The 21515-nt window shown below is 34.2% G+C and overlaps 1 protein-coding gene and 1 long non-coding RNA gene across 6 annotated transcripts in view; one reads left to right on the top strand and one right to left on the bottom strand.

Annotated features, from left to right (window-relative positions):
• The window catches only part of LOC114241703 (uncharacterized), a 161770-nt gene that overhangs the window by 131481 nt on the left and 8774 nt on the right, over nucleotides 1–21515 (top strand). The gene's annotated exons all lie outside the window — the stretch shown is intronic.
• LOC149499649 (uncharacterized) lies at nucleotides 14799–16398 on the bottom strand. Its single transcript, XR_016325642.1, has 2 exons — nucleotides 15841–16398; nucleotides 14799–15600 (listed from the first exon to the last, which is right to left on the bottom strand). It is a non-coding gene; the product is annotated as an uncharacterized LOC149499649 (long non-coding RNA).

Below are 21515 nucleotides of genomic sequence, written 5' to 3'. Positions count from 1 at the left end.
AAATGACTATACACCCTACCACTAAGCACAGTAGTAATGTTTGTTTTATTGTAATTGAGAATTAAACTTTATATCTCCATGTGAGTGACGGGACTATCTTTCTCAACAGAATAAAGATTTGGTGATAAAGTAAGGCAAAAATATACCTCAACTTATAGTTGATTAGGTTATTTATATTACTGTATCGTAATTTAAGTTACTAAGTTTTAATATAAGTCAAAATTGTAGTTTAAAAACAAAATAAAAGTCGCTTAAGCAGTAAGGTAAAGTAAAAATTATTTTTTTATCTTCATGATTCAGATCAAGATATTAGACCAAACAAATAAAATTATTGTAATTTCGTCGGTCCTTAATCAGTGCTCAATTTATAAGTTAATTGAGTATCTTGAAGTTGTTGAATATTACGCTAAAGATACTGTGACATAAATAGATAGGTAAATGTAGGTTCAAGCTAATAAAAACTTTAAAAAATCTGATATGGGGGCATGAATCTAAACATGTCCAAATCGAGTAATACATCTGGCCGCTATCAGTCTTCGAAATGCTAATACATATCAAGTTTGCATATCAGAATTCTGCACATTCGGCACATAGATTAATATAAATGATAAGATAATAAGTCGCAGAATATAATTCTCAAGAATTCGGTGCATTTATCAAGAAATGAAATATTTTTCACTAGCGGCCCGCTCCGGCTTCTCTCCAGGAGATTCCTAAATCGGAATTTCCAAACCCAGATTATCACAGTATTTCTGTGCTCAGTACTTAGGTCTGGTGAATTCTCCGTTGTGGCAGCGGTTTTATCCACAACAACGAGACTAAGTGAAGAGAAATTACGCTATGTACGCACTCAGTGGCGGGTTAACAGTCTCGGCCGCCCTAGGCCCCATCAGCCGCCCCTTTCTCGGCATTCACCATATAGACTATATAATGAAATTACTTTATTGCCAACATTTATCTAAATAGATTTAGAAATTTAGGAAAAAAATATAGTTTTATTTCGCAAGTTGTGGTACATAAGTTGTTACAACTAGTTATTTGCTCTGATATACTCTGCCAACTTGGCATACATGGTTATGATAACTTTTATACGAGTGTTATCAACTTTCAACACTTAATTGCGAGTTAAATATTTGAATATCTAATTAAACACAATTAATTTGTACGGAGCTACTTGTTATCGCAATTGCGGGTAGGAAGTCTGGGTAAAAGTAACCATAAGTTTAGTATAACAAATAATAATAAGAATAGCTGAGATGATAATAGAGTATTTAAGGATGCGGTATAGATTCCACCATGCATTGCAGTCCGCCCGCCATACGTTATAATAAGTTTTTTGACACGATTGAGGCCGCCCCTAAATCTGGCCGCCCTACCGGGCCTTATGCGGGATTTACATTACGAAATTAGTGTCATGCATGTTGAGCTCAGTTTCACGAAAGTAGTTTCGATATATGCGAAACTAGTTTCGTTAAAAAAATAGTGTCGCGAAATTCACAGTATCGCAGTAACCATGGCGCCTTCAACATCAAAGCTATAATTTGTAATATTCAATGTAGCTATAGAATATAAACTTTAAAAAAGACTATCAAGAAAAAAAAAGTTGGTAGATTCGAGGATGGTCAACAAGAAGGCATTTAGGTGCAATGAAGTTAGTCTCTAAATTAACAGATGAAGATCCTGAGAGTTATAAAAACTATTTTCGAATGATAATTTTGCTTTTTTACTGTAGGTGTTTCGGGTCCCAGAGACACCCTTGTCGCTGATATTCATTAATAAGATCTAATTTTTATTCTGTACTCCATCGTTGGTTTGCCATTTTCAACGCTTGAAGCGCGTCCGAACTAACAATACACACGTCCGCACAGCGCACGCCCTTTCGCGACATTAGTTTCACGTCGCGTCTACACTATGAAATTAGTTGCATGACACTAATTTCACCAAAAAATCGCGCAGCGCACGAAACTAATTTGAATGCATGAAATTAATGCATGCATTACGAAAGTATTAAATTACACGTGAAACTGTTGATAAAACTAATGTCACGAAATTAGTTTCATGCCACTAATTTCGTAATGTAAATTCGCCTTTAGGTGAATCCGCCACTGTACGTACTGTTATATCAACTACTATATCCCTTTTGTCAGCAAAATCACTTCTCAGATTATTATTATTATTAACAGCTACTTCACTTCACTTTCAATTATGACTCTAACTTTACATAATGCGGTTTCTCGGTGTTTTCACTGATAATGTTAAAACGTTATTTTAACATTATCAGCAGCTTTCAATGAGCACCCGCGAACGTTAATTTTTTTGACTAGAATAAGTTAAGTAAATCGTTGCCCGTCTCGTATTCAGTAACTATAGGAGTTTATCGACGTCAAAAGCTGAATGACAACTCGAGACATTAAGCTAATTGTTAGAACCATTGTCCGACGAAGCGCGGTAGATATATTATGCAGCCCCCGAAGGCCTGTAAATACTATCAGTAGATAAGGATCCAATATCGAAAACGTCTCTTTGAGAACTATTGCTGACCTTTGTCGCTATTTGACTTACCAGCACTTATAACATATCGCGTAGTTATTCCAGTAGATATTACTAAAATAATACAGGCAACTGGCATCTTTTACTGGCACGGGTAAGCCTTACTATTCTGCCTATTTCTAATCTTTTCTTCGGCTTGAAAAGGAACTTAAAAGTTTTTATAGAAAAATAGACGGTAGTTAGTGTAATAATCAGATATTGACGAATAGCTTCTTATTCGTCGGTACCGTGAAAAAAATATTCGAAAAGTCGAAAATATATGATGACAGTAAAAAGCCCGATGTTAAATAATTATAAGAGCAATTTTAATTCTACCTGTTTCTGCCGTGAAGCAGCCGTGCATTCCAGTTTGAAGGTTGGGCCAGCCGTTATATGTATTAATAAAATACATACAATTGAGTCTCCGTTCTCATGTCTCAAATAAGGTATTAATTGTTATGTTATGAGATTCGTTATAGTTTCTGGCAAACCTTTTAAAATAACAAGTGGGCCGTGATCTCACAATAAAAAAGGCAAAGTTACCGTCATATTTATTTTTCTTGTTCCAATCTACATCCCCATACGTGACGAGTCTATAAAGTTACTTTCTCTTTTCTTTTCACATAACTGATTCATAAACGAAATGATCTACATACAAATATTATATTATTCAATACGTGAAGCAAAAACTTTGTATCCCTTTTTACGAAAATTGCGCAGACGGAGGAGTATGAAATTTTGCACACTTATAGAGAATATAAAAAAGAAGTGCATAACGCAAATATTTTTTTAAATTATTCATAAAAGATACATTAAATCAATAAAGAAAACATTACACACACTACATAACATGTATTTGACGCACACACGCATGCATAGTATTTATTGTCAAACGTTTGTTCTTGACGTCTGTTGTCGAATTGAGAATAGATTAAATATAGTTTGTATTTGTTAATATTTTTTATAATGTAGCCTTGGCGAAATTTGTGATTATAGAAGTATAAAATACAATCATAATAGTGTACAAACTTACGATTCCAATTAATTATAGTCGAATTTCGACTACTGCGGGACCACTAGTATAAATAAATACGTATTCTCTTTTAAAGTAACTGCAAAATTACTGAATGTACAATGTTTGGCAACACACATTAATATCATACACTTTAATCACCAATTAGACATACGTTTCGCTAATTGCCTTTTAAACCGTAATTTGATGTTCATGAGTATTAATTAATTAATTAATATAGCGTTGGTCGTGAATTTTTCGTGGCGTGTAATGACAACACACAATACGTCCAGTTAGAGCTGACACGCCATGCTTAACAGCAGCTAAGTAGATGGTGTAACTTGTACCTATTGATATTTGCATTAGGCTATTTAAAAAATCACTAGATGATGACCAGTTTTTTTTATAACGCCATTTGTGTCTTTAAAGCGGTTAGTTGCCCTCAATTAAGAAAAATAGTATTATTATTCGCCAATAGATGTCGGGAAGAGTTGATTATTGAAAACACGAATAAAACAACATTTTCTGAAAATAAATCGTAGCTAGATCGATTTATCGCCCCCGAAATCCCCTGTATACAAAATTTTATGAAAATCGTTGGAGCCGTTTCCGAGATTCAGATTATATACATATATATTAATATACAAGAATTGCTCATTTAAAGGTATAATAATAATAATAATAATATAAATAATATCATTCATAACAATAGGTTGTCGGCGAATTCGTTAATAAATTTCAAAATAAATCGATTTTAGTATGAGATTTTCTTTGCATTACCATTAATGATAGTCCTTGCATCCATCTAAGCGACAATACTAATTATCTACTCAAAACTCATGTACATTTTTTTCAATTAATTTTACATATCAATAGGAAGCCGTGGGTGTCAGTATATTTGCGTGTTTGTGCAGCGAAAAATCCCATTAAATGGGTCAATGACACGATAACAATGTAACTATATGAAGTCGTATGTTGGTAATGGCATACGCATATTGTTGTAAAATATTTGTCAGTTAGTTACATACATGGTTATCGTCTCCTATATATTACCATATGAAGTCCACACCGATGCTCACTGTCATTTATTTTTTGTTTTTTTTTTTATTGCTTGGACGGTTGGACGAGTTCACAGCCCACCTGGTGTTAAGTAGTTACTTGAGCCCATGTTACATCTATAACTTAAATGCACCACCCTCCTTGAGATATAAGTTCTAAGGTCTCAGTATAGTTACAATGGCTGCCCTACCCTTCAAACCGAAACGCATTACTGCTTCACGGCAGAAATAGGCAGGGTGGTACCTACCCGTACGGACTCACAAGAGGTCCTACCACCAGTTAAAAGAACACCTTAGAATTATTTCCAGAATTCTGATCGATTACTTTCGTACTGAATGCAAGTAGCAGAATTGTTCAATAGGTACCATTTAGAACACTGCAAAGAAAAAACTTACAATTTAGAAGTTAATCAATTTAGCACGGTAGTAACACTGAGCCGATATTTTTTACAGCTGGCAACATTAATCGTTCGTGAACTAAAGTAATTAATCCGATTCCATGTTTCGAAATTTTTGTGTTATTTTTTTTTTGTTCTTTTGGGTCAAGAGCGAATTACTAAACTGTTTTTTTTTTATTAATTGATAGTTAGATGGATTCTGTTATGAAACTTAAAAGCGGGCACATATTTAGTTTCCAGTGCCGTATGTGGGTATAAGTTCCGTAGAAAATACAATAACAGGTTTTAATGTTATTCATATATTTTATCGTTACAACTCTTATAGGTACATAGGTAACAAGGTAAGATGATTTAAATTAAATAAAATTAATAATTTTGTGCAGCGACCGGCGCGTGCGCGTTATTCAATTTTTCTTTATCGACTCTGTCTTTTTACGAAAAACTTTTTTTTACTGTTGTTCGACACTTTAGGGTTCCGCTTAGCGCGCGAGGATTAATTATTTTACTTCAGTTCCGCACGTTACAAGGTTCTGTTTGTTTAAGTTTTGACTTTTCGTCCTCTATCTAATCGTGTCTCGAAGAGATCGCTCTTAACGATAAGTCGCCCATTTTACTTATTCTAATATTTTGCGTTAGCTTTGATCTTATAATCATGTACAATAGGAACTAGTCTACTCCAAACGGAAAGGCATCGAAATGAAAAAAATATTATTATAAATGAAAAATAGTATTAAATTGTTATTTTATAACACTGTCTCATTTTTAAAATGTCTTTATAGGCAGCATAATTTCTTCTTAACTTTCTTCTTTCTCTGGTTGGCATACGAGTTTTACTTGTATTTTTATTTAAATTAAATTTCCATTTCCACGTTACGGTTATTACATTTCCATCTATGGTATTTATTTCTCTATTTCTATTCTCTAATCATTCACTCTCTTTATTTCTGTCTCTCTCTAATCGTAATAATAACAGGAACACACCTTCCTTTAAATGAATGAATACTTAATAATAACATATGAAATTCAAACGCTTGCTACTATTAATTTATTACGCAAAATACTCAAATTTAAGACACAATAAAACAAAACTGTTTCAAGTCTTTACGAAACGCCAATCAAATTTATTATGATTGCAATAATAAAAAAATAAGTGTAAGACGCTCACAGTAACATTACGACTCGTATTTTATTTTAAGGCAGACAGAGATGTTAACTTAGTTAAACATAAGCAATAAGGTAACGTAAAAATCGTAATAAAACTAAATCTATACCGAAGAACATTTTCCTTTTTCACATATAGCTGTTTTGTTCGCTAAGCAGAGTCCCTTAAACCTCCAATCCAACCGCCAACCTTCGCAATACTACATATTATGAACTTGCCTATTATTGTCATGTCAAGTACAAACTACCCTTATTAAAATGCCTAAGTCCTTAATAAAAATAAATGGTTACAATACTCCTGAATGTAATGACCCTAATACATTTCCAGATTAACGAGCTACGGTAAAATTTAGTAAATCCACGAAACATTTAATGACTACCCACTTTACCAAATATAGAAGATCATTAATGCCTTATTATTGAATGATAGAAGGTATTTGTCTTACTTTCACGCCTAAGCAGATAAATGTGAAGTCGAGTATACAGTTTATATTATGTACGCAATAAAAATATTGTGTTCTATATCTTTACGCCAACTGTAAATACAAAGAGTTTGTAAAATTTTGGAAGTAAAAAACTATGGCGCTGATAATTTAGAGGGAAAATCGCTTTGAATAAACATATAATTTTAATAAAAGTCGATCAGTTTGTTTCTTCATTGGTGACAATGCTCGACAAATAGAAAGAAAATATGATTCTTGATTTTATACGAATCCAGTTACGCCAATCTATAAACCTAGACCGGAAAATCTTAAATATTCCCTAAATTGTATTCGACCTATGATTATTTTTAGGAGACCTGATATAATTCCTGTCTGAGTTTTTACATTTACGTTTACCACTTGGTAACGTTGTCTTAATATCGTTTTTTTTTTGTCATTATGCTTGAATTCTGTTCAAGCTTACGGTCCGCCTGCTATTAAGTGGTTAACGGAGTCCATATACATACATTGCAACGTGAATGCAGGTGGTATGCTCGTCTACCTATAAGGGCAATAAAAGAAAGCCTAAAATTGCGTTAGCTTCAGACGTATGTATGTAACGGAATCTTTGAACATGATTTTGACCCCCTTCAAAACGTCGAATTAACTCGAAATTTGGTATACTTATTAAGGATCGATGACAATTCAAAATAAAAAATAATTGAAAAAATTGAAATTAAACTAAAAATGTAAAATAAAATTAATAGTTTAAACTTTTTTTTTTCATTTCTTTTGCCTGTTTTATTTTATATATTACACAATGTTATTCATTGTAGAAGTCCCTCATGAATTTCAGTTAAATTTCCTTAGAAAAAATGGCACTTATTGTATATCAAAATATATATTAAATATGTTTTTTTTTTTGTCAAGATTGTTTTTTAGAACCCGACCCAGAAGTCTCATAAATAAATGTCTTAAAACATATTATCAATTCTTATCAATTCGTATGACGATCACGCTGTTATCACGCATTCGATGTTCATTGATAAGGGATCGGAGAACAATCACCTTATATGGTTATTTGGTTGAGGGATGACATACGGTAAGTAGGCCACGCCTCCTCTGATAACTCCTTTATTGTTCTTCTGCGTTGTCACTTAATATAAAAGTAATAATATCAATGAAGAAATACTTCACCAAACAAGCGTTTGCATCAAAACAAGGCTCATCGACATACAGTATTTTATTGCTCTTTGTAGCAACTCGCGATGCACTTGATTGTTAACTGATACCGCATTCTGTGGAGTATATACCTAGTCAGGTCATAAATTCTGTCACATGTTTAATGTAAAATAATTGAAACAAGTTTATTCATTATGTAACCATTCATATACCAAAATGAACTTAACAAAACATAGATTCTTATGACACTAAAGTTTATTCAAAATGACCTCCGTGATTTTGAATACAGGCCTTCAATCTGCGCGGCCAGTCGTCTATCGCAGCACGAACGAGGTCCATGTCAATATCGGCGGCTGCCTTAATCAAGGATGTCTTGAGTGACTCCAAATTGGGATGAGGCTTTGAGCACGCCTTTTCCTCCAAGTGTTGCCATATCTTGTAATCTAACGTATTCAAATCTGGACTGGAGGAGGGCCAGTCTTCGTGCCGGATGAAGTCGATTTCACGCACCGCCAGCCAGTCTTGTGTGCTCTTCGCTCTATGAGCTGGCGCCGAATCTTGTTGGAATACCCAGTGCCTGTTATTGAACATGGTATGAGAAACAGGTTCCACAAGGTTCGTCAGGACTGTATTTTGATACACAACTGCATTCGTTTTTACACCTTTTTCACAAAAATGTACCTCTGTTAAGCCCCAATAAGAAACTCCCAACCATACCACGAGCGAGGATGGAAAATGACCTCGTTGGACACGCGGAATACGGTTGCTCGCTTATTCACTACTGTGTGCGTACACCTTATCATTTTGTTTGTTGTAGCTCTCTTCTACGGTAAAAATTTTTTCATCCGAAAAAAGAATTTCCCGATATTTTTTTCCCGCGTACCGCTTCAACAAAGCGCGGCATCTCTTCAGTCTCAGGTCCATTAGACGAGCATCCAAACGATGTCCTGTTTTTCTTCGATATGCCCGAAGCCCTAAGTCTTCATTTAACACCCTTTTCACCGTGGTTCTGCTTAACCCCATCTGAAGGGCCAACAGTTTCTGCTTAAGTTTGGGATTTCTTTGAATTCGCGCCTTCACAGCTTTTATCACTGCTGGAGTCCTAACAGACCGAGGGCGACCACTTCTTGACCTGTCATCTACACTAGAGTCTTCATTGTATCGTTTGATGGTACAATAAACGAAACTTTTGGTTATATTCAAATTTTTCAGTATGTTAAAAATTTGAATTGGCACGTAACCGCAACGATGCAACGCAATAACTGCAACACGGTCTTCTTTAAGCGTCCACTCCATATTTAAAAATGAGTAAAATTCTAAAAGTATACATTTTTATTTTCATGAACAATTCGAAATTCGAATTCAATAAACTTTTTTGTGGCCAGCATTCTAAAAGAAAAGTTTTTACTGTGTGACAATACTTATGACCTGACTAGTTACATTACAACGCATACATTTTTACTGGTGGTAGGACCGCTTGTGAGTCCGCGCGGGTAGGTACCACCGCCCTGCTTATTTCTGCCGTGAAGCAGTGATGCGTTTCGGTTTGAAGGGTGGGGCAGCCCTTGTAACTATACCGAGACCTTAGAACTCATTTACGTTGTAGATATCTATGAGCTCCAGTAACCACTTAACATCAGGTGGGCTGTAAAGCTCGTCCACCCATCTAAGCAATAAAAAAAAGGTTGAGCCCGTAAGTTTACCTACCTGTTTGCTTTTAGCTGGAATAACTCCTTGGGCTATCAGAGAATAGGTAAGGAAATCAATCATCTGACAGGGCATTAGTAAAAGACATGCAGATCCGAAATATGCAGCACACGCCATGGCAGAACAATGCTTTTAAATGATTGGATGCGTTATAATGTAAGAAAACCAACATTAAAGAATAAGTTTATATTTTCTCATACTTTGTGTTACAAAATAATTGTAAATAGACATGCTTTATTAAAAACCGACCTCAAATAGAAAAAGAAAGATATTCCAGAACAAATTAGTTAATATACACTAATAACAATAATCATCGAAATCGGTTGGCGTGATATTGAATTATTGAGTTATTCATCTATTTGTCGCGCACGTACTTAATGCAAATTTCAGACTTATGTGGTTTTCTCATGGATACCACTATCAGAACTGGACTAAATTGAAATGGGACCACACGGGAAGCATCAGCTTACTAATAAGAAAAGAATCATCAAAATCGATTCACCCAGTCTAAAGTTATGGGGTAACAAACAAAAAAACATACAGTCGAATTAAGAACCTGCTCCTTTTTTTAAGTCGGCTAATAACATTAAAACACTTTCTGATTTTATGACAGTCAATTTTAAAAGTCCGCGAAAGGCTTACATCACGTCAATCGAAACAAATCGATTAATATTAAATTGTATTAAACGATAAATAGCCATATCGAATTATCGATCGATGTTTTTACGTAAAACAATCGATATAATTGGTTACGTGATTAGAAGCACGTCTCTAAGTCGGATGCGCGTCCGGTTTACGCAATTCGCTAAATCATAACGTCAGGAAACGAAGAAATAATTTGTGGATACTAATTATAGAAGTAGTGATTCATGTTTTTCATGTGATACAAACCTGATCAACGCATTGGACTGCACCCTCATCATCTTTTCAATTTACCAGTAACCACGAGTTCTGAAGATTGTCGCCGTTTTTACTGGAAAACATACGACATTTTAATAAATTATATTTCCCATCAGTTAAGTATTTTAAATTAAAAACAACATAACGTAATCCAAACATGAGTTCGAAAAAATAATCTGAAGAAGCCGAAAATAACTGAATATATAATAATACTATATATACGATAAAGAAACTTAATCGAAGTGATCGTGGTGACGTGAATGTATATTTTAATCGAAGTGATCGGGTGACGCTTTAATCCATTTTAATCCTTAAATCAGAATATCCGTTGCATGGATAATACATATATGTGCATTATATATAACGATAACAAATCATGCAAGCGTTCAATATCAACTATAAACATTCGTTCAAAAATATTAATAAGACGCTTAGTGACCAGTATTAAATTCTGCAGAGTCCAAGGTTCATGTAATAATTGGTGACACGGTCATCCCGCCCCAAACCAGGAATCCCTGTACTGTGGGAATCGTAAACTCATATATAAGATTATGTACATACGAATTGTGCATAGTATTATAATAGACATAAAAAAAATACGTCTCTTCATTTCATTGATCCACTTCACGAATCTTATCTTTATCGTTTGATATATTTGAATATTTATATTGAATAGTTCTTAATATAATAAAATAGATTTTTGGAAAACACCTGCTTACTTTGTTTCCTTTTAAAGATTGTGGCTCTTTTTGCTACTGCCGCTAGAAGTTCCTTTTGATATTCAATAAGTCTGTTACATTACGCAACATTTACATGAAATAATTTTGAAATTGGAAAAAATACAGTACTTAACTGTAGCAGTAAGAATGACCTCTTAATTTATTCACGTTGTCGATGAAGTCACTAAAAGGGTATTAAAACTGCATTAACTTTATTCTTAAACATAAACGAACTATTAAACCAAAACATGCAGATCCCTGAATGATTTATTGTGTTGATCATTACGACACAAAAGAGAGAGGTCACGCCAAATTGGCCGTATCAGTACAACGGCGCACGCTTTCTATGCACTTTCCAACGTTCAATTGTTTTCGCAGTTCGTATTTATCTAATAATAATGGCGGTTCATTGTTTGTACGGCACATGAACCAGACTTTCAGTAAGGACTTTGGCTGGTGAGGGTTACGCTGACTTTTTTTTATGGTATATTCGTTTATGTCTGTAAAAGTATTTGTCTATATCTAATCGTCGTGGCCTAACGGATAAGACGTCCGGTGCATTCGTGTTGAGCGATGCACCGATGTTCGAATCTCAGGCGGGTACCAATTTTTCTAATGAAATACGTCCTCAACAAATGTTCACGATTGATTTCCACGGTGAAGGAATAACATCGTGTAATAAAAATGAAACCCGCAAAATTATAATTTGCGTAATTACTGGTGGTAGAACCTCTTGTGAGTCCGCGCGGGTGGGTACCACCACCCTGCCTATTTCTGCCGTGAAGCAGTAATGCGTTTCGGTCTGAAGGGTGGGGCAGCCGTTGTAACTATACTTGAGACCTTAGAACTTGTATCTCAAGGTGGGTGGCGCCTTTACGTTGTGGAAGTCTATGGGCTCCAGTAACCACTTAACACCAGGTGGGCTGTGAGCTCGTCCACCCATCTAAGTAATAAAAAAAAAAAAAAAAAACTGCTCTTTATTATGAACGCAACGAAATCAAACTGTCATAAATAAACACAATTTCCGATATCGCATCGTCATAAAAAGTAATTGTAAATATTTTATTATTGTTATTATAATAATTAAACTGTTAACTGTACAATATCAGTTTATCAATCGATTATTCTGAATGATAAATCATCGTGAATTATCAATCCTGATATGGCTTTGTAGACTTCAAGGAGCCCTGTGAACATAATTTCGATACCTAACTATAATATTCCTTCGATACTTTTTTTATATATCTTAGTTAAAATCTTGTATTTTTCGTCAGCAATGAAGAAACGGTCTATCCTTATTCGAATAATATTAGAATTTCTCTAAAGTGGATGGTGTCATTCAGGATGTGGGAATTACAGGGTAAGCAGCGGCTTGGCTCTGCCCCTGGCATTGCTGAAGTCCGTGGGCGACGGTAACCACTCACCATCAGGTGGGCCGTATGCTCGTCTGCCTACAAGGGTAATAAAATAAAATGAAAGGCGGCCTTCAACTCCGGTTGTCAATAATATCCCAAGAGTGTAGTTAAATAGTTACGTATCTCGTCACATATTTTGTAGTCTCACTGGAAGTCCCAAAGGAAATTACTGTCATGCGATGCGAATACTATGCACTGTGAATAGGATAATGAGGTGCCTATTTATGTTTGCTAACAACCAGACAGGGAGCATTGAATATCCGCGTTGCAACACAGCGAACATGATACTTTGATATTATAATACTCAATCACCCCACTTCCTTGTTTATGGACTGCTTTTATATATACTATTTATATCTAGGTTGGAGACAATCTGTATTATTATGTAGGTTTCACGCGTCCGTGGCATTTCAGTAGCTATCATAAAATATGAAATAATGAAATGTTTTTTTTTTTCCTACCTAAGCTGATAGCCCTGAGAGGCTATATCAGCGTCGCCTTAACTAATAGGTGAGCTTACGGGCTCAAACCTGATGACGTAGCTAACACGAACCCTAGCAAGAGCTGTGCTTCGCAGAATCTACCAACGGAATGAAATTTATATCTATGTACATGTATGTATAAGTTCCAAACATTCAAATCGTCGGCAAAGATATCCACGCTTGGTAGAATATCTTGTCGTTTCGCCTAAAAATATTTAGCTATTCCGTCGTTGGCAATTCAGCACAATAAGGTCGGATCTCATATTTTAAAAAAAATAATGTATTAAACATATTATATAGTAATTAGGTTTAATATTTAAAAAACACGCATAAAACGCTTACATAGCAAACGAAACTAGCAATTAATTATATCATTTTTTTTATTCTGTTTATACTTGTCAGCATATTAGAGTAAATATTATGTATTGCCAGTTAACGGCCGTTTTCAATAACGTATCTGAGTTTTCGGATAGATAGCTATCTCCGAATATCAGCAAGAGCGTATCTATCCTTAGTTTGCGTTTCACAATCACGGATAAGTGCTATCTCTCTTTAACCAACAGTAGATAGCTTCTTCCCTCCGATTTATCCGAGCCTCTTGATACGTTTCGTTCTACTACAAATACGAAACAACATCAGGATCAAGACTTATTTTATTTTATTCTAAATTATAACTATAATTTAACCAGCATATTGTAGACTATCATAAACACATTTGTTTATAACAAAAAGTAATAAAAACATATGTAGATTTTTTTAAATTGGACGTATTGCTATTTTTATCCTAGTCGAAATTATGAAACGAAACGTTTTGACAGTCCGTTTGCCAATAAGCAGTGATCAGTTTCTTTTGTTTGTTTTTCTATTGTTTACCTACTATATTAGATGATGACTTACCTCCAAAACGCTTTAAAACTTTCGTTTATAATTCTAAGTGTGTTTATAATTAAAGAGCTACAGTGAAATAAAATGAATTCTGTAAGTATCTATGAACTACATTAATAATAATAATTTTACTTTGAAAACTTTGAGTTCAAGTTTAGAAAATATATCTTTTTCAATCAAGAAAGGCAGCACCCATGACAAAAGATGAGACGATGATTCTAGCAGAACTTGTGGCGGCGAAAAAACATTTCAATAATAATGCAACAAATGCCACAAACAATAAATTGAAGGAGCAGGCTTGGCAAACCCTTGTAAATGATTTTAATTCGTCGATTCGTCGTTTCCCACGAACTCCATCGCAGCTTCGACTAAAATGGGAAAACTTAAAGAACGCTACGGCAACATAAGAAACAACCTTAGTAAGGTTAGTATAATTAGTTGATTGTTTGTCTGTAATAACACATTGATAAACATGATTTTTTCTTCAGGTTGCCGTAGTATTTGAAATAATTATGCTCTTTGTTACAGGCTGGAGGTGGTAAGGATTGCAGATGAAATTTTGGATAAAGCATGCACATTGTTGTAGGTCACATATAATATTTTTAACACTTTTACAGCCAAGCGGAAACAAGATGGAAGAAAAGAAATGCAAGGCTAGCATAGGGACAATGCATTAGCAGAATATCTAATAGCAAAAAAGAGACTTGACTTGGAAAATAAAGAAAAGGGTAGCAAAAGTTAAGTTAGATTTAGATAATTTAAAAAATTAAAAATTACTTAAAAACAATATTAAATTTCATAAATTAAGTTGGCAATAATAATTTTATGTTAGATAGTTTTTTAAGTATATGTACATATTCTAAATTAAATATCTTGCATGTACTAACTACCATGTAATTATCATTTTGGAAAATAAAAAATAGTCAAATTATCTTTGGAGTTTATTTTATAAATTATCTTTGGAAGCAATTATTTATAAGTACATAGTTGTATTTCAGATGTAAGTTTTGAAAAATTGTTATGAACAATTATATTATTTTCCTGTAATGTACCTGCGACTGAAATTTCTGATTCTAATTCTTCTAAATTCATACTTCTGACGATATTATGCAGCATGGCAGCTATAATAACAGCTTGCATATTTTCTAGTTTTAATCTACTTTTCAATGATATACAGGGAGTCTTCTTTTACAAACACCAATGCATTTGAAAATTATACATTATTCGCTTAAATTATTTTACAATACAGTATAACAAGCTCTTAACTAAAAAAAAAGATTACCTCTCTATAGTATTTCTTGTTTTAATATGTGATTCATTTTAAATCGTTCCGATTGAGTATGTGGGTTAATTAATCACGTTAAAAGATAGGGTTGTGGGGATAGCCTCTATCGGCAAGCAAATAGCAATTTCCAAGTCCACCTTGTTATCAATGTTCTCTTGATATGTAGATAATTTATTATAATAGTGTCATATTAAATTCATATAAACACCTAAATATATAATATAAATAAATAAAAATATAATAATAATATATAATAATAATAATATAAATAAGGTAATATAAATAAGAAATACCTTTTCAATCGGAATGGTTAATTATAGTTGTATCATGAGTAGACCCAGGCCATCAAGCAACAACATTTTGAAACATCAATGATGCATTGCACACAAATTACACATTCAAAATACTCTTTTTCTATTTCTAAATTCCTCTCCTATATTTGAATCTGTAACACAAATATAAAATGTAGAGGTATTAGTGTGTAATAAGAATGAAGGTAAATAGCCTACCAGGTTATTGTATTAGTATATGAATGTCATTTAGGGCACCATGGGAATCCAGCAATATTATAGAATTCCTGTTGAGTGTGATTTTGTAACACAACAAAAATTAGGTATAATTTTGCTATTGCTATAAACAAATATAAGTTGTAATAACGAATTTTTATGGTTAAAATTTATCTTACCTTTTTGACGTTACACTCAAATATGGTCTCATTAAATTAATCAATTCATTCACAACACCTTTGCTCAGAAATCTATAGTCAAATTCGTAATTATTGATCTTCGCCATGTAATTCAGACGATCTTTATTTTCCTAACCATATGATATCGGCCTCACTATCACTATCTGCATCACAATCCATTATCATTTGAAATAATTCCATATCACTATCATCACTGCTACAATATGCCAATATGAAGAGAAACAATTATTAAATTATAGCGATTTACTTTCGAAAGATAAACATGTAACCGGCCGATTTTGACAGATAAGCGAATGCCCATACTAGAGATAGCGCCGCCTACCGGAGAGTTACTTAAAACTCATATTGAAACGGAAGTAAGCACGATTTGTATGAGCGTTCTATCTTTAGCAGGTTATCCGTCCTCCCGACGATGGATAAATAAATCCGATAGGAACTGCTGCCCGTCGATAGGTTATTGGAACGTAAGTAAGGACAAAAATATAGATTTGTCTATCTTTAGTAACCGAAACTAGGGATAGATAGGTTATTGAAAACGGCCGTAAGAGTATTGTTATCGAACCTTGATGCGTGCGCAAATTTTCAAGTTAACCATATGTATATTTACTGGTGGTAGAACCTCTTGTGAGTTCGCGCGGGTAGGTATCACCACCCTGCCTATTTCTACCGTGAAGCAGTAATGCGTTTCGGTTTGAAGGCTGGGGCAGCCGTTGTAACAATACTGAAACCTTAGAACTTATATCTCAAGGTGCGTGGCGCATTTACGTTGTAGATGTCTATGGGCTCCAGTAACCACTTAACACCAGGTGGGCTGTGAGCTCGTCCACTCAACTAAGCAATAAAAAAAATGTTTTGAAGTCGGCGAAATTACGTTCAAAGATTTCATTCCTACAGACAGACATAAATACATACCAAGCTAATAAAACCGTGTTAAAACGGTTGCATGGATACTAGTTACTTGTAACATTTTCAAACCTATATACCACACAGCTGCTAGGGTTAATAAAAATCACGATGCCACAAGAAATGAGATTAATTGTATCTTCCGGCAGCAGCAGACAAAAATGTGATTAGGACTACGCAAATTCATAATACGCCCCATCGCATTCTTGGTTAAACATACTCGACTTGGCATACAATTTGACCACGTAGATATGTTTAACATTTATTCTTTCTTTGTAGTCTAAGTAAGGTAATCTATTTAAAATAATACGTGAAGCAAAAACTTTGTATCCCTTTTTACGAAAATTGCACGGACGGAGGAGCATGAAATTTTCCACACTTATAGAGAATATAGAGAAGAAGTGCACAATGCTAATATTTTTTTTTAAATAATGCATAAAAGATACATAAAAGCAATAAAGAAAACATTACACACACTAAATACCATCTATTTGACGCACACACGCATGCATACTATTTATTGTCAAACTTTTTTCTTGACGTCTGTTGTCAAATAGAGCTTAAATATTGTTTGTCTTTGTTAATATTTTTTATAGTGTAGTCTTGGCGAAATTTGTGATTATAGAAGTAAAAAATACAATCATAATAGTGTACAAACTTACGATTCCAATTAATTATAGTCGAATTTCGTAATGTAATGTAAAGTTTTGTGTGTAAATTTCTAGAAAACTTGACAATTTTCTAGTAAGCTCTTTACAAACAAAGTAAATACATTGAAAATTGGCACAACTCGAAACATAATATCTTCCATTGTTACTAATAAGTGTTCTGATAAAAGATAACGCGATCAAGTAACCCAACGCTTACATCGTCAACAATCATCATTGTCAACCATAAGTTGAACGATTGGCTGATAACGGCTATAAATAGTTATCTAGTTTTTTTTTTTATTTACATTGAAATTGATTTATCTAAATTGATTATTTATTAATTTATAATTCTATCATTCATGCGCTATCTATTTCAAAAGTTATTGTGTCTTATACGTTTTTATAATCTTTTTACGTACCCTCATTTTCTGTAGAAAGTAAGGACTTGTATAATAGTCAATACAGAGATTTTTTCGTCTTCGCCTAGTAAAAGCTGTGTTTCTTCTCACTTCATGCTCTAGGCCCCAAAATCATTTATACGAAATATCGTCAGCGGTGCCTAACTACTTCGGAATACACTGATATTATCAACGGCAAGGGAAACAGTTTTCGAAATTGAAACCAAATAGCAGTGGTGATTCCTATCATGTTGATATTCAAATCAACACGAAGATAATCTGTATTAAATTTATTATTTATAGCTATTTGTTCATTTATATTGAAAACAACTCAATCTTCTATCTTCTTCTATATAAGTATATATAAAAATTAATTGCTGTTCGTTAGTCTCGCTAAAACTCGAGATCGGCTGGACCGATTTGGCTAATTTTGGTCTTGAATTATTTGTGGAAGTCCAGAGAAGGTTTAAAAGGTAGATAAATATGAAAATGCTCGGAATTAAATAAAAATAATAATTTAATTTTTCCTTTGATGCGTCACCCGTCGGACAGATTCCTTTTGTTTGTTTTAAGTGTATTTTATACAAAAGTTTAGGTCTTTTATCTATCGATTGAGGCACTACGAAGTTTGCCGGGTCAGCTAATAAGTAATAAAAAAATAAATAGTGATTATTCATTTTTAAAAAAAGTCCGCATATGGCCATTCAGCGTAGAATTAAAAAAGAATTAAAAAAAGAAATCAAACATACACATATGCAGACACCAATGTCCCTAAAGAGGTTAGAATTGTATATTTCACTAATATCTTTTGCACTACAAGTTATGTAATATTAATCAGCTGGTGCACCGGGTCAATGATCTCTGGAAACGCCAGAAGCGTCTGACATCGGTCTGCGAGGGTACATTGCGGGTTGCAAAGTATTCTGAGCTCTTGTACATATGTACGTAGGTTAGCAAATTAAATGTTTACCTTACCTTAAGAGGTACAATATGTAAAGATGAAGCGCTGTTACTTTGAAAATTAGATTTTATTTTTCACTCCTCTAAGAAATAACTTTGAAAAATCTGAATCGTAACTTGTATTAAAACTGAAAAAGACTAATGTTTTCCTTACCAGACCTTACCTTAAGTACAGAAGTAAAGAAATACATGTTTGCAGTTAAGCCTTTATATTTAAAATGTTCTTGAAACTTCCCAAGTCATAGAATCGTAGATGATAAAATAAATAAAATGCAGAACATGACAGAACGCTAAACAAAAGGCTTTAAAATATTTGCTTTAGTATCGGTTATTGGTGGCCTTTTTTCCATACCTATTCACTGGTTAGCCTGGAGATTCAAGGATTCAAGATGTTTTTAATTGCTTAGATGGGTGGACGAGATCACAGTCCACCTGGTGTTAAGTGGTTATTGGAGCCCATAGACATCTACAACGTAAATGCGCCACCCACCTTGAGATATAAGTTCTAAGGTCTCAGTATAGTTACAACGGCTGTCCCACTCTTCAAACCGAAACGCATTACTGCTTCACGGCAGCAATAGGCGGGATGGTGATACCTACCCGCGCGGACTCACAAGAGGTCCTACCACCAGTAGCTTTTCGCGGACTTGAAGGTAAGCTCACGGGCTCAACCTGAGATAACTTGCTAACACTGGACTACTAGCCCTGGCAAGAGCAGACCTACGCAGAATCTACCCCTGGCTAGGAATCCCAAGTCACTGAGAAGATCCGGCCAGAAACTCAGTGGACTGTGTCTATGGACTAGTTCGCTGGTCGCATTCTTAACGAGGTAACGGGAATTCATGACTTTCTTGGGAATATAGTGCAGTGGTTACCCGTGGCCTTCTGCACCAACCTTTTAAGGGGGGATTTAAGCCACCAAGGCCGTTATAGCCTCATCCAACCGAGGTCAGATTGGTCTCAGTTGGGAGTATAGTTATACGGCCATTGCTCGATCGCGCGACGGCCAGCAGATGAGTTTCCACATGACCACGACTGCTCTGCCAAGAGAAACCGATTATGATGATGAACGGGAATAAGGCTGTCAGGACAAAACGCAATTCGCGTTTCCACCCAACTCTCGATAATTATTTCCTAATAAATAATTAAATAGTACAGATTAATATTCGAGCCGTACACATTGAGAGTAAATAAAAATACAATTTTATAGCACACATATTTATGATATTGTTTAAAACTGACTACCATAGAGATATCTATCTTCCATCCGGTCCCGCATTGAATTCCTGTCCACTAAGCATGAAACGAGCTGATGCAGTTACGAAACTCATGGTACCGACCTTGTTTTAAACAATCATGGATCCGTAATAAAAAAAATATTGCTTAGATGGGTGCACGAGCTCGCAGCCCACCTGATGTTAAGTGGTTACTGGAGCCCACAGACATCTCCACTGTTTTTTGGAAACACTGCGCTTTTTTTTATGAAGGTATAATAATATACGGCTTGTACGTAATGCAAAGATAGTTCACAAATTCTCATCACCGATATTGATTATTTACGAACGTCGACTTACATGTTTTCTGGCTAACAAAGAAAAATATTATTGAAAATGATATTGCAAGTTATTATTATAATAACATTCACAAATATTAGTAAAGTTCTTGAAATCGTGACAAATTTGTATTTACGTAAACAATATGTTAGTCACATCCATTGTAACACTTTACAAAAAGTAATCATAACACATACGAAAATGACCAAATCATATCATACAACTTATATATTAACAATTTTTCGTATTTACAAAGATGTTCTTTGAAAGCGAAAATAATTAAGTACTAAAAAAAGTTATCTACTGTAGATGCGTGTGCCCATTATTTATCTAGAATCAAGATAAAACAATCTAGCACACGTCTGCATTTATCTGTTCTAATGGATTAATTTTATTATATTAATGACAGGATGCCCTCCCCTACAAATAGTCTCGTCATCTTAGATTACAATACTATTGAGTATGAGGCCGTGATCACCAAAATCCTATTGTACCTCGATCATTCATTGCGGCTTAAAAAATCTTTCAGATCTTAGATTTTAAAACGACAGCATTATTTTCGTTATGATATCTGTGGGCTTCAGTAGTCGCTTGACTTCAGGTGGGCAGTAGCCCATTTGCTTATAAATAAAGCACGTTATATTAAATGTGATTCTTTGGCTTTTACCTAATTACCAATCAATTGAAGACTAAATTAATTAATATTTTGACATAAATTTCTCTCAGGCACATCGAATAGGACCTATCTATACTATATTATAATATTATATAGCTGAAGAGTTTGTTTGTCTGAACGCGCTAATCTCAGGAATTACTGGTCAGATCTGAAAAATTCTTTCAGTGTTAGATAGCCCATTTATTGAGAAAGGCTAAAGGCTATATAACATCACGGTAAGACCAATTCAAGTGGAGCACCAATAAAGAATGTTTCAAAATAGGAGGTTTAAATATAACATTCTATAATTCAAATGTATTTTCACTTTCTACGTAAATGAAGTGGGGGTAAAATTTAGCGTTACGCCAAAGTAACTATTCCACGCGGACGGAGTCGCGAGCAAAAGCTAGTAATTTAATATTTGGGGACAAACCGACTGAAGTATTAGTGTAAACATTTTTATATATTCCAAATGAAACTTAATTAAGAAGAACGGTTTTTCCTGCATCATGTTCTTGGAAATAAGCAAATCGAA

Source organism: Bombyx mandarina, chromosome A1, assembly GCF_030267445.1.
Source record: "Bombyx mandarina strain Sakado chromosome A1, ASM3026744v2".
Taxonomy (NCBI): Eukaryota; Metazoa; Arthropoda; class Insecta; order Lepidoptera; family Bombycidae; genus Bombyx; species Bombyx mandarina.
This window is presented reverse-complemented; position numbering and strand designations above follow the sequence as displayed.